Genomic DNA, 15,377 nt, shown 5'->3' with positions numbered 1-15,377 from the left:
CGAAGATAAATGGAGAGGAGATTATAGGTGGGGAGGGGATAGGTCAGTCCGTGGAGGACGGACAGGCCAAGGGGGTGGGATGAGGTTAGTACATAGGAAATGGAGGTGCAGCTTGATGTGGGAGGAGGGGATAGGTTAGAGGAAGAACAGGTTAGGGAGGCGGGGACGAGCTGGGCTGGTTTTGGGATGCATTATGGGGAGGGGAGATTTTGAAGCTGTGAAATCCACATTGAAACCATTGGGCTGCAGGGTTCCCAAGCGGAATATGAGTTGCTGTTCCTGCAACCTTCGGGTGGCATCACTGTGGCACTGCAGGAGGCCCAGGATGGACATGTTGTCTCAGGAATGGGAGGGGGAGTTAAAATGGTTTGCAACTGGGAGGTGCAGTTGACGTCAGCTGTCCTGCTCCGAAGATGCTGCTTGGCCTTCTGTGTTCATCCAGCTCTACACCTTGTTATCATTGAAGATGCAAACATACGTTAGCAAATATTGACAGGCTTAAAACACATGTAAGAGCTTTACAGAATCTAACAGAACTTAGCAAGACCTGATTGATTGAAACAAACAGAAAAAATGCCTAACTGATCAAATAACGCAAATTTTAACAGTTTTTTGCAGGATTGTGTGTATTGGCTGGACTAGCATTGATTGCCAATCTCTTAATTGCTAAGTAGCCACTTAAGAGTTAAGCATATTGCTGTGGGTCTAGAGTCACATGTAGGTCAGACATGGTAAGGATGGCAGTATCATTCCCTAAAGGGTTTTGGTGAACCACTTGGTTTTCCCCAACCACTAGCAATGGTGTCATAGAATCCCTATAGTGTGGAAGCAGGCCATCTGGCCCATTGAGTCCACAATGACTGTCCAAGTGTTTTCCATCCAGACCCAACACCTGGCCCCATCCCTGTAACCCTGCATTTCTCATGACTTATGGCCTCTTTCGATCTGTTACAATCTGTTAGGGACCATTTTGGTCTGCTGGCATCTTTTTGCATCAATTTGGTACTATTAGGTTCTGTCTGAGTCTGTTTGGGTTTGTTTAGATCTGTTTATTTTTGTTTTGACAAGGGCACTATAGGTAATATGCCCTTAAGGAGGTAGAGCTGAGTGACTCTCATGACTGTTGCAGTCCATCTGGTACAGGGACACCTGCAATGCTGTTAGGAAGAGAACTCCAAATTTTTGACCCAGCAACAGCATTGAAAATTTGGTGATATAATTCCAAGTCAGGATCCTGTGTTGCCTAGAGGGAAACTGCAAGTTAAGGCATTCTTACGTTGTTGCTGTGCTTGTTCTTCTAAACTGGCGCTACCCAAAATAATTTCTAATGTGACCACTTTTCAGTGCTTGAAAGTTAATGTGACCCTTGATACCAACAAAAATCATACAGCAACATAATTATATTCAGTTCAAAATTAATTTGGTTTGCAAAATCAACACATTATACAAATATGAAAAAATGTAATGAAATCTGGGCTTTGGCCAAGTCCTCCCACGGCTCTTTGGTCATGGTTATTAACTAAGATTCTGGTGGCTGGGGAAGTTTTCAGTCCATCCTCCACACCTGACTTCTCTTGGTCACACTCAGATGTGTCCACCCTTTGGTTGACACTCACTGGTTGATCGGACTCTGGTTTTAATTTGATTTGAACTGCACTTGGATCTCCCTTGTGGTGGTAACAAGGATGCTTGACCTTCAGGGCTACTAACTTCACTTGGCCCAATAACTTAGTGGGAGAGAGGGTTTTTTTATTTCCCAACTTAGTCCATTTCAATTGGGACACTACTGCCCTCTTGTGGGTGTACAGCCCCTGCTACTCTACCCTGTAAGCTCATCAAATAGATGAGACATCTCCTTCACCATCAGCATATCTTTTTGGAAGCTTTCCTGTTCTTTCTCTAAGGTCTGCAAAATGGTGTTGTCTAGCCAGACCTCCTGCTCTGCTAGCAACAGTTTAGGTCGCCTTCCTTTTTTACGAATTTTGTGGTTGAGACCTCTCTGCATCCCTACAGTGTTCTGTATCTTTGAGGACCTTCTCGCTCCCAGGGGTTGAAATGGCTTAAACTGTGCCCTGTGGCTCTTCAATTGGATCAGGAAGTTTCCTCACCAGTTCTGACAGTGATTGGGAACCATTGTGGTTCAGCCAGGCAACTCCTGTGTCTATCTTCAAATTCAGAAAGGCAGGTTTGGATAGCTAAATCTTGCTCACCCAATGGGGGTGTGGGCTTCTTACTTTAAAATCTGGCTGAGATAGTTTCCATCCAGACTGGTCTATTCTGATGATTTTCCTCTAAATGTGAGAATGTTTCGGTTAGCCAGATATGGTGTGAATCCAGCAGGAAAGTGCTGGATTTGAAATATACCAGCTAGCTATGGGAACTTTCTGTGCCCCTCTTTACCCTGGGAAAAGAAATCTACCAGCCACACTTAAGTTAGTCCCCCTTCAATAACTCCCATCCCAGCCATTTTGCTTGCTCTGGTTCCTCAATTAAATGCACACTGGTTTTGAGTACCTGGGAATTATTGGCAGCACAGACATTGTCCCTTGGGTTGTTACAAGCATGATATTGTTTCAGAGTATTGATTTTCACAATTTAGATATTGTGGAAATGGGCTAGAGTCTATTCTGTTCTATATCTGCTGCGATAACCTGGCTCATGGGCCTGCTCTCAGCATTTTTAAATCTAGGTAGCTTCGCTTGAGTCAACTTATCCCTGATGGATTCTTTCACCCTTTGCAGGCCTCTGAACTTTTTCTAGGCTTCTTCCACGCGGCAAAATTTGGCTAAAATGCTTTAATTTGTCCAGCTTCTTTGGACTGTCTCCTGGGTTTCATCCTGATCACTCTAGACACTCGGCTCTTTTTTGGCTGTTTTGATTCACAGGGTTCTATCCTGGCCCTTTTAAGTTATCACAATTTCAAATTCAGCTTGAAGGAGAGCAAATTAGGTCTGAATTCAGTCTCTTGAACTTATACACTTAAGGGGAAGGTCAGTAGTGAAGCAGTGGAAAAAAAGTTATTTCATAACATTCAATAAAAAAATTCTCATCATAAATAACTCAATAGGAAAGGTGAACTATGTGTGTTAACAGAGGCCGTTAGGGAGAGCATCCAATATAAGATTAAGGCTTGTGAAGTGGCTACTAGTGGGAGGCCAGAGGATCAGAAATGTAGCAGATGATTAAAATGCCAATAAAAAATCAAAATTGATTACGAAAATAAATTGGCAAGAAATATAAAAATAAAATAACGAGCTTTGAAAATTCATAAAAAAGCAGGTAGCTAAAGTGAATATAGACTCTAGTAGTATGTGACAGGGGAATTAATAACAGGAAGCAGAGAAATGGCAGATAATTTAAACCAATATATTTCACCAGTTTTCAATGTGGAGCACACTGTAAGCATCCCAAACATATCAGATAAGCATAGTGCTGGTGGGAGGAAAGGTCTTATGTCTACTACAGGAGAGAAAGTGTTTGACAAAATGATGAGATTGAAGGCAGACAAGTCATCAGAACCTGATGGCCCGGATCCCAAAGATTTTGAAGGAATTGATTGCAGAGATAGTGGAGATATTGGTTGAAATATTCCAGAACTCATAGGATTCTGGGAGGCTTCCAACAGATTGCAGAACCATTAACATGATGCTGCTATTCAAGAATGATAGGAGGCAGAAAGCAGAAAACTTTAGGTCTGTTAGCCTAACATTTGTCATTGAGAAAATGCTAAATTTATAAATAAAAGAAATAAATAGAAGGACATTCAGTGGTCTGATATTTAAGTGGTCTCCATTTCTTCATTCATACTTTGGTTTTTAAATAATAAAACTCAGGTGTTGGTTCTGATCCAATTTCTGAATGGATTATTTAATACAACTCTCAATTTAGAATCACTGTTGGATTACGATTAAAGAAAGAAAACCTTTCTGCATCATTTTCTTTTCCTTTCTAATTTTTTTTTTGATAATTGTTTCCAATAACTGTGTTTCCAAATCACCTCCTTTCTTGGAGTCTTCTTTTCTTCCTGTCTAATTCTATGGTTCTATGGTAAAATTCCATCAATTACCTTTGATGAGGCCAATATTTTTGGACCAGTCAAGTCATCCCCCAAGATGAAATCAATTTCTTCTCTCATGATTTGATTCATGATGCAAACTACAAATTCTCCATTTACGAAATCATTCTTTAATCTGTCTCTTAATTCAGTGTTCTCTGTTCTGAGACTTTTCCAAGAGGGGAAAGATCCTGTCACCATTTACCCCATCAAGCCTGTCATATTGGGGATCATCCTAGTGAACATTCTCTGAACTGGCGGATGAAATGATATATCTTCTTAAAGACCAAAACTGCTCACAGTACTCCAGATGTGGTATTACCAACACCTTGTACAGTTGTAGTAAGACTTCCTTACTGTTATACTGCAACCCCGTTGAAATAAGGGTCAACATTCTGTTAGCATTCCTGATTACCTGCTGCATGTGTGTGCTAGTTTTTTGTGTTTTGTGTCCATGTACTCCCAAGTTCCTCTGTGTTGCAGCTTTCTGCAATTTTTCTCCATTTAATTGATGTTCTGTTTTTGGTCTCCTTTCCAAAAGGAAGAACTTCACATTTTCCCACATTGTACTCCATTTATCAACTTTTTGCCCACTTACTTAACTTATCCACATCTCTCTGCAAACAGTTTGTATCCCTCTTGCAACCTGTCTTTCCACCAAATTTGGCTACAGTACATCGGTTTCCTTCCTCTAAGTCATTAATATATATTGTAAATAGTTGAGGTCCCAGCGCTGATCCCTGTGTAACCCCACTGATCACAGGTGACCAACCTGAGAAAGAATCCCTTAACCCCACTTGCTGTTTCCTGCCAGTGAAGTAATTATCTATCCAAGTCAATACACTACCTCTAAAACCATGGGCTCTTACCTTACGACTTCACTTTTTGTGAGGGACCTTGTTGAATACCTTCTGGAAGTCCAAGTACAACACATCTACTGGGTTCCCACTAACCGCGATGGTTGAGATTGCTTGAAAACTCCAATGAAATAGTCAAACACGATTTCCCTTTTATAAAACAAAGAAATGTGGATGCAAAAATTCTGAAATAAGAACATAAATTGCTGGAGAAACTCAGGAGGACTGATAATATATCTGAGTAGAGACAGCAGGTTTAACATTTCGTGTCCAGTGACCCTTCTTCAGAACAGATTCTGAAGACGGATTCTGGATCTGGAACATTCACACAATGATTTCACTTTCAGTGCACATATCACACACAATCAAATTGTAGCTTTAATTACAATTATGACACTAAAGGTAAATACTGCTGTGAGTGCAATAGGAGGTAAATGAAATAGATAAAGGATATAGAGGAATTTAGTCAAAAGGAAGGTAACCCCTTTTTTTTAAGTGATATGGCTGAACCCATAACCCATAGAAAAGGAATGAGGAGCTATGCAAGCTCCTTTTCTAGGCAAAAATAATTATTCCTCCAGAGTGCACTGAAATGGAATTCCCTCTCTCTAAGGGCATGTGGACTGCAGCCATTCAAGAAGGCTGCTGATTATTACCTTCTCAAGGACAACCAGGGACAGGCAATAAATGATGTCCATGTCCCACAAATGAATTTTAAAAAGTTTTAATAGGTGGAAAAGAAGAAAATATATACTCTTAGTATATGACTTCTTATCTGGAAATGTGACAGTGGGAGTTATTCAGAATTACCAGTGGCTATGGTTGACATCTATTAGGGAAATATATGACTGGAGTAAAGATGGCGGCAGTGGAGTTTAATTTCGAGTGCATGCCTCCTGCCAGAGCTATAAAAACTTTAAACTTGCCATGCTTATGAAATCTTGCTTTCTTTTTACTATCTGTGTGTCTGCTAACTCTCTCGTCTTAGCCTTAAACAAAGACTTCAAACATCTACTATTCCTATAAAAGTTTTGCAACATTCAAATGATTTTTTTGTAGTCCACCCCATGCAGTAAACTTCACCACAAAGTCTTGTTTATTTCCAATACATTTTGTTAAATAAAATTACAGTTCATTCTTGAGTTCAATGAATTCAGATCCTACAAAGAGCCTACACTAGTTATGGCTCTAGCTGATGTATAACTGGACAAAGCAGATTGCAGCATGAAACCTGGCTTTGATAGTTCACTTGTATTTTTTTTGCTTGGTTAGTTAATGTATTATTTGGTCACTGACATATATTTACATAAGCTGAAAATTTTCTTCACAACAGAACATATAATTATTGCATAGAAGACAACTGACTCAAGTTATATATACACAAAGTCATACAGCAGGGAAACAGATCTTACGGTCCAACTTGTCCATGCCAAACATAATCCCAAACTAAACTAGTCCCACTTGCTTGCTCCTGGCCCATATCCCTCCAAATCTTTCCTATTCATATACTTATCCAAATGTCTTTTAAATGTTATAATTGTGCCCACATTCACCATTTCCTCAGGAAGTCATTCCACACACAAACCACCCTCTGTGTAAAATGTTTGCTCCTCATGTCTTTTTTAAATCTCTCTCCTCCCTCCTTAAAATGTGCCACCTCATCTTGAAATCCCCCACTATGGAGAAAAGAACCAACCATCAACTCTATCAACACCCCTGATTATTTTATAAACTTCGATAAGGTCACCTCTCAATCTCCCCCAGTGAAAAACGTCCCAGCCTATTCAACCTTTCTTTATAACTCAACCTTCCATACCAGGCAGCATCCTGCTAAATCTCTTCTGAACCCTCTCCAGCTTGATAATACTCTTCCTATAACTGGGTGATTAGAATTGGACACAGTACTCCAGAAGAGGCCTCACCAATGCACTGTACAACCTCAACATTACTTCCCAACTCCTATAGTCAAAGGACTGAGCAATGAAGGTAAGTGTGCTAAACATCTTTTTAACCACCCTGTCTATATGTGAGGCAAACTTCAAAGAATTCTGCAATTGCACCCCTGGGTCCCTCTGCTCTACAACACTACCTAAGACCCTAACATTTATTGTATAAGTCCTACCCCTGTTTATTATAACAAAATGCAATACCTCGCATTTATCCAGATTGAACTCCATCTGCCATTTTTCAGCCCATTGACCCTTTTGATCAAGATCCCTTTAAACTTCTTCACTGTCTACAATGCCACCAATTTTGGTGTCACCTGCAAACTTACTAACGATGCCTTCTAAATTCTGATCCAAATCGTTTATATGAATGCCGATCCCTTTGGAACACCACTGGTGACACCCCTCCAGTCTGAAAAACAATCCTGCATCACCACTCTCTCCTGCCATTAAGCCAAATATGTATCCAATTGGCAAGCTCACCCTGAATCCCATGTGACTTAACTTTACTAATTAGACTACCAGTTGGAACCTTGTCAAAGACTTTACTAAGTCCAAACAAATAATGTCTACTGCTCTGTTCTCATCAATCCTTTTGGTGACTTCCTCAAAAAAATTCAATTAAGTTTGTGAGACACAATATTCCTCACACAAAACCAAGCTGACTACCCCTAATTTTTGCCTCTCCAAATGTCTATAAATCCAAACTTCTAAAAATGCCTCCAACTATTTACCCACAAACAAAGTCAAACTCCTAGATCTCTAGTTCCTTGGTTTCTCCTCACAACCTTTCTTAAACAAAAGTACAAAATAAGCCACTCACCAGTAATTTGGCACCTCACCTTTATTTGTAAACGATCCAAATATTTCTGCAAGGGGTCTCACAATTTCTTCCCTTCCCACAACATCTTGGATACATTAGATCATGTTTCAGCGATTTATCTTCCTTTATATTCTCTAAGTCCTCTAGGACTTTCTCTTTTCCAATGTGAACTGAACTTAATATTTATTTTCCTGTATTCTCTAACCTCCATTTCTTTCTCCACAGTAAAAACTGACACAAAATATTCATTTAGTGTCTCTCCTATCTCCTGGGGTCCAACACAAAGATGACCTCCTTGGTTTTTAAGAGACCCTCTCTTTAGTTACCTTCTTACTCTAATGTACTTGTAGAATCACTCTAGATTATCCTTATCCGCTAATGCTACCTCATATCTGCTTTGTCTCCCTGATTTCTTTCTTATGAATGCTCCTACACTCTTTAAATTGATTAAGAGATTCAAATGAACTAAGTTGTTTATATCTAAAATAAGATTCTCTTTTATTTTTGTCTAGAACTTCCAATATCTTTATTCATCCATTCTTCCTTAATCATATCAACCCTACCCCTCACTCTTACAAGAACAATGCCTTTGAACTCTTGTCTTCACACTTGAAAGCCTCCCACTTGTCAGACTTCATTCTACCTGTGAACAATCTACTCCAATCAATTTCTGAAAGTTCTTGTCTCAAACCATTATGATTTGCCTTATTACAATTTAAAACTTTTACTTTTATGGAAGGCATATCCTTTTCATAACCATTTTGAAACAAATAAGATTTATGATTACAGTTAGAAAGATTTTAGCTTTAATATTAAAACAAAGTTTCAAACTGTTTCTCAACTGTAACTGTTTCAGAGACTGCTATTCAGATTAATTACATACCTTCTCAATGTTTTAAGTTTTCTATGTAACTGATTCCTTCAATTCCTCTGTTTTGAACTGCAGAGGCAATTTTGCAATTCCTGTCTAGGTGTGATGGCCTGAACCTTTCACTGATGGTGACCTAAATTTTTGTCAATTCTAACAACATAAAGATTTCTATCCCAAATTCTCCTGGCTTTGAAAACTTTAAAAACAAGGGAGAAAAGCACTGCTATTGCAGTGACTGATATCCCCTGAACAAAAGCGAGCCAAAATGAAATAAATTGAATTGAACTAAAATTTGCCAGAAGAGAAAAAAATGCAACTTTTCATTCTTCTGAGCTAAACTCTGGCATTCTCTGCTCTGAAGTCAAAATGAAACGAATGGCTTAACATACATATGCTGCCTGTCATTAAGTCCAAAAATGCAGACATCATATTCCACTAGCACACCAGGTGCGTTCACAAGCCTTTGTTTACAGTCACATTTCTTCTTGGAACAAGTGCATTTACGTCACTGTTCCATAATGACTTTCTGACCTATCAAAATAAAACCTTCACAACACTAACCTGGATCCATATGACTTTCTGTTTAAAACATCCCAAATTAAGAACAACTTCTTCCCCATTGCTAGCAGAGTTTTGAATGGACCTGACAAATGTTAATTCTGATCTTGCTCTCTGTGCCTACTCTGCTGTTGTAACAGTATACTCTGCGCTTTGCTACACTTATGCACTTTGTATGGCACAATATGCCTGTATAATATGCAAAATGACACTTTTCACTGTATTTCAGCATGTGACACAAATAAATCAAACTCAAATTCCTAAAACAATAATATATTTTAAACAGTTGACATTACTTTTCTCTTTTCTGAGCTTCTGCTTCTTCTCCTTCAGCTTTTGACTTCATTTGGAAAACATTTATTTTTTCTCCATTTCCTGAGAGTCCTTCTCTGTTTCTTACAAAACCTTTCTGGTCACCTCCTTTCCAGCCCTATCTGCTATTTAAGGCTAGATGATTATTTTGTGTAAAGGACTTCTGTTAATTTTTGGTTCTGACTCTGCTATTCTGGTTAGGGACTGATGTTAATGTGCTCAAACTGCATTCAGAATAACTCATGTCTTTAGAAGGTATTTCTTCCAGCTACCAAATGCAATGCAAGAGTAGCTACGCTAGAATCTTACCAATTGATTCTTCCTTTCCTACACCTGTCTTTGTAGTATAGCTTGCCGTAATGTTAGATCAAGAGATTTTACTGTAGTTGTGTTTTTTTCTAAAAGTAATTTCAGCCATGAAACTTTTCATTCTTTGGTTTTCCAATGGTTCGTTTTAGTAACTGTTGCTGTTCATTTTAAAGTTTTATCTCTAGCCCTTTTCTTGCACTTCGATCAAATAATGCTCATTTTGTAATAATTTATCTCAAATGTGAAACCAGGGTTTTGGTCACAGACAAGAGGAAGGAGCGAATTCAACTATATTTACTGCTCTCCTCATCTGCTTATAAAATACATGGTGATTACTTTTTTTTATTTTAGTTGTTTTCCCTTTCCAAATAGGCATGGTATCCCACACTGTATTTTTTTAATGATCCACAGCAAATTCCTGAGTGCATAAACAAGGTATCAATTCTTAATATTAAAAACTTCCAGGAATGGTTCAAACATAGACACACAATTTACAAATTATATATTACTTAAAATTAAGGATGTGGCATCAATACAAATGCATTTGAGAGACTAGTAAGTAGATTGAAAGTGGAAGGCCTTTCTGAGCACAGAAATAAGTAAAACCTCTCAGGCAGTCAAGTGCAGTAGAAGTTGCCAGGACTTGCATCTGTTGTTTTCTTGTCTGGTGTTACAAGCAGAAAGAGGTCAGAAGTGAAACAATTAAACAAAGAAGCAGCTTTATTCAGGTGGCTTTTGGGTTAGGTCACCTTAGTTAACGTGTTTGCTTTGATGACCCCTCAATCATTGTATGCTAAAGAGGCCGTTAGCATCAAGGTCAAGTCAAGCATAATACGAAACGTCAGCTTTTGTGCTCCTGAGATGCTGCTTGGCCTGCTGTGTTCATCCAGCTTCACACTTTGTTATCTCGGATTCTCCAGCATCTGCAGTTCCCATTATCTCTGATCACAACTGTTGTGATACATTCTTTGGGCTTCTTTTGCACTGCCTTTTCTGGAATATTCATACAAATGGTGGTGCAATATTCCAAAGAGATGATACTTTTGTTCTAGTTATTGCCAGAAATTTCTAGCAACAGCCAATTTGGCCATTCTACGTTTAGAAGTAACCATATTATATCCACCAAGAGTCTGTTTACTTTTACAAAAAAAACAATCAAAACAGTGACATAGTTTCTGGGCATGACAGCAGGTCATTCCTACCGATACTCTCATGAGCTATTGCATGAACAACCAGTAGAAAGATCAGAGTGAGGTAAATTTGACTTTTCCATTTTGTGGGTTCTATTCCGACTTACAGCAAACTCAGTCTGGCTGGTATGTCTTTTAGGACTTGGTCAACTAAGTGGTGCTACTTGGTGATGAGCATGGAAGACCCCCAATTATAGTATATTCTGTGCTCCTGCCACCATCAATGCCTCTCCTAAATTGTGCTCAACATGAAATAGAAATGATTTGTCAGTTGAGAGAGGCAGCAGGAGCTTAAGGTTTCCTTCCTGATATTGGACCTGTTAAAAGGAGATGCCAAGCAGTCTGGCATCAATGTTCAGTCGGTTCAGATCACTTACAGTTAGTTTTGGTTACTCAGCATCAGTTAGGGGTTGTTATATACTATTTGGATTTATTTTCGGGACCATCTGCATCCATTACAACCTTTAATGAGTCTCTCATTATCTGTTAGGCTCTGTTTTGTATTGTTGGGTCTGTTAGAATTTGCTAGGGCCCATTTGATCTCTCAATATTTATTTGGTATATTTGGGTCTGTTTGAGTTCATAAAGATCTGAGTCCTCTGTTTGGATCTGTTAGTTTCTGGAAGGTGCTGTTGGAGTAATATTGGTCACTTGCTGCAGTGCATCTTGCAGATGACATGCAATACTACAACTGTGCATCAGTGGTGAGCGAGGGAATATCAGAGTGGCAGATGGGTTGCTGATCAAACAGACAGCTCTGTATTGCTTTTCCACTAAATTTGGATTATAAACAGAAATATTTTAATGCTATTTTGTTTATAAGACCATAAGACATAGGAGTGGAAGTAAGGTCATTCGGCCCATCGAGTCCACTCTGCCATTTAATCATGGCTGATGGGCATTTCACCTCCACTTACCTGCACTCTCCCCGTAGCCCCTTAATTCCTTGCGAGATCAAGAATTTATCAATCTCTGCCTTAAAGACATTTAACATCCCGGCCTTCAATGTGCTCTGTGGCAATGAATTCCACAGGCCCACCACTCTCTGGCGGAAGAAATGTCTCCTCATTTCCGTTCTAAGTTGACCCCCTCTAATTCTAAGGCTGTGCCCATGGGTCCTAGCCTCCCCGCCTAACAGAAACAACTTCCCAGCGTCCACCCTTTCTAAGCAATACATTATCTTGTAAGTTTCTATTGGATCTCCCCTCAACCTTCTAAACTCTAATGAACACAATCCCAGGATCCTCAGCAGTTCATTGTACGTTAGGCCTACCATTCCAGGGATCATCCGTGTGAAACTCAGCTGGACATGCTCCAGTGCCAGAATGTCCTTCCTGAGGTGTGTGGCCCAAAATTGGACACAGTATTCTAAATGGGGTCTAACTAGAGCTTTATAAAGTCTCAGAAGCACATTGCTGCTTTTATATTCCAACCCTCTTGAGATAAGTGACAACATTACATTCGCTTTCTTAATCACGGACTCGATCTGCAAGTTAACCTTTAGAGAATCCTGGACCAACACTCCCAGATCCCTTTATACTTCTGTTTTATAAATTTTCTCACTGTTTAGAAAATAATCCATCTCTGTATTCTTTGTTCCAAAGTGCAAGACCTCGCATTTGCTCACGTTGAATTTCATCAGCCATTTCCTGGACAACTCTCCTAAACTGTCTAAACCTTTCCGCGGCCTCCCCACCTCCTCAGTACGACCTGCCTGTCCACCTAACTTCGTACCATCGGCAAGCTTCACCAGAATGCCCCCAGTCCCTTCACCCAGACCATTAATATATAAAGTGAACAGCTGCAGCCCCAACACTCAACCCTGCGGGACACCACTTGTCACTGGTCGCCATTCCGAAAAAGAGCCTTTTATCCCAACTCTTTGCCTTCTGACAGACAGCCAATCCTCAATCCATGCCAGTTGCTCACCTTGAACAACATGGGCCCTCACCTTAGTCATCAGCCTCCCGTGAGGCACCTTATCAAAGGCCTTTTGGAAGTCTAGATAGATAACATCCACTGGGTTTCCCTGGTCTAACCTACTTGTTACCTCTTCAAAGAATTCTAACAGGTTTGTCAGGCACAACCTCCCGTTACTAAATCCGTGCTGACTTGTTCTAATCTGACCCTGCACTTCCAAGAATCTAGAAATATCATCCTTGATGATGGATTCTAGAATTTTACCAACAACCGAGGTTAGGCTAATTGGCCTATAAGTTTCCATCTTTTGTCTTGATCCTTTCTTGAGCAAGGGGGTTACAATAGCAATTTTCCAATCATCTGGGACTTTCTCTGACTCCAGTGAGTTTTGAAAGATCACAACCAACGTCTCCGCTATTTCCTCAGCCACCTCCCTCAGAACTCTAGAATGTAGCCCATCGGGGCCAGGAGATTTATCAATTTTTAGACCTTTTAGCTTTTCTAGCACTTTCTCTTTTGGAATGCCTACTATACTCAACTCTGCCTCCAACTCTCCTTAATTGTTGGGATATTACTCATGCCTTCCACTATGAAGACTGACACAAAGTACTTATTAGGTTCTTCAGCTATTTCCTTATCTCTCATCACTAGCCTTCCAGCATCAATTTGGAGCGGCCCAATGTCTACTTTTGCCTCTTGTTTGTTTCTTACGTATTGAAATAAACTTTTACTATCATTTCTAATATTCCTGGCTAACCTACCTTCATATTTGATCACCTCCTTCCTTATTTCTCTCTTTGTTCTCCTTTGTCTGTTTTTGTAGCCTTCCCAATCTTCTTATTTCCCAGTGTTCTTGGCCACTTTATAGGCTGTCTCTTTTTCTTTGGTACATTTCCTGACTTCCTTTGTCAGCCAAGGCTGTCTAATCCCCCCTGCCCACCCCGGATAATCTTTCTTTTCTTTGGGATGAACCTCTGTAACATAGAAGGATCTGCTGATCCTCAAAATGTCGGGCTGAGACGACGTCACCGAGCCGTCGTCCTCCTTTGGCCGGCTAAGCACAGAGCTGTCTTTGTGCACCTTCTGAAAGAAGAAACGCGAGCATGTCTCATCCTGCTCCACAGAGCAGACCCTGGACCGGAAGATTATCCTGGAGGCCTCCGCGGCGAAGAGCAAGGCTTGCTGGCCCCTCATCTCGCGGAGGTCCTCCGTGACATCGACCCCCATCAACTGCAGAAGGAGCAGGTTCTGCACCCTTTTCTGGAGTCGCGACAGCTTTCCCCACCTCTCTCTCGCCATCTGAAAACCCTTGAGGACAAAGAACCTCTTGATGTTCTCCTTCACTGTCTCCTACCAGTCGCCCGGAGACTCAAAGAGGGGTTTCACAGTTCTCCAACCGGCGTACTCCCTCTTAAGCTCCTCGACGTTCTCTGGGGTCAACAGAGTCGTGTTGAGCTTCCACGTCCCCTTGCCGGCCGGCTGGTCGTCCTGTAAGTGACAGTCGGCCAGCAGGAGGCAGTGGTCAGAGAAGAACACCGGCTCGATGCTGGTGGACCTGACCGAGAACGCCCGTGACACAAACAGGAAGTCTATCCTTGAGCGGATAGACCCGTCTGGCCGCGACCAGGTGTACCTCTGCTGCGCTCCGTCTGCAGGGGTGCTGAAGACGTCGAGCAGCTTGGCGTCCTTCACCATGCCCATCAGGAATCTGGACGTGACGTCCAGTTGACTCCCCCCACCCACTGTCCCCACGCCGGATCTTCCATCTGCATCGATGATGCAGTTGAAGTCTCCGCCTAGGAAGACCGGCCTGGACCTAGCCAGCAGGGGTGGAAGCCGCTGCAGGACGGCCAACCGCTCATTCCGTACCGCTTGGGCGTACACTTTGATCAGCCTCAGAGGAGCGTTCCTGTAGGTGACATCAGCCACTAGGAGGCGCCCCCCCCCCCACCACCTCCTGAACTTGAGAGATGGTGAAGTCGCGCCCCCGCAGCAGAATAGCCAGGCCCGAGGAGCGACAGTCGTTACCCCCCGACCAGATCGAAGGCCCACAGGTCCAGGCGCCGGACCATTCCCTGTACCTGCCGAGGTGCGGTATCCCGCACTCCTGCAGAAACAGGAGTTCCGCGTTGATGGTGGTCAGGTAGGCCAACGCGGACACACATCTTGCGGCGGACTTGACGCTGCGCACATTAATGCTCGCAACTCGTACCCCCATTGTGGGCAGTGACCGCAGTACCGTCCCCAAGTCCAAGGTCCAGCCCCTCCATCTGTCCCTTCATGCCCATTGCCCGGGCTAACCGCTGGACGCTCTCTGGGCTCAGGAAACCGTCTGAGCTGCCTTCCGGGTGGCATCCCCCCGTCAGGGGTGTGGAGGCAGGAGGGTCCGGCTCTGGGTCAGGCTGGGGACGCGCTGTTTCCTCCTTCCCGCCTGGTAGTTCCGGGGGGCCCTCCAGTGCCCCAGCGGCACGTGACTGGGTGTCGGAGGGAGCCTCTGGATGCCTCCCGTCATCTGGAAGCGGGGTGCTGCCTTCCTT

Source organism: Stegostoma tigrinum, chromosome 17 (assembly GCF_030684315.1).
Source record: "Stegostoma tigrinum isolate sSteTig4 chromosome 17, sSteTig4.hap1, whole genome shotgun sequence".
NCBI lineage: Eukaryota > Metazoa > Chordata > Chondrichthyes > Orectolobiformes > Stegostomatidae > Stegostoma > Stegostoma tigrinum.
The sequence above is the reverse complement of the archived record's forward strand: the minus strand, read 5'-3'. Positions refer to the sequence as shown.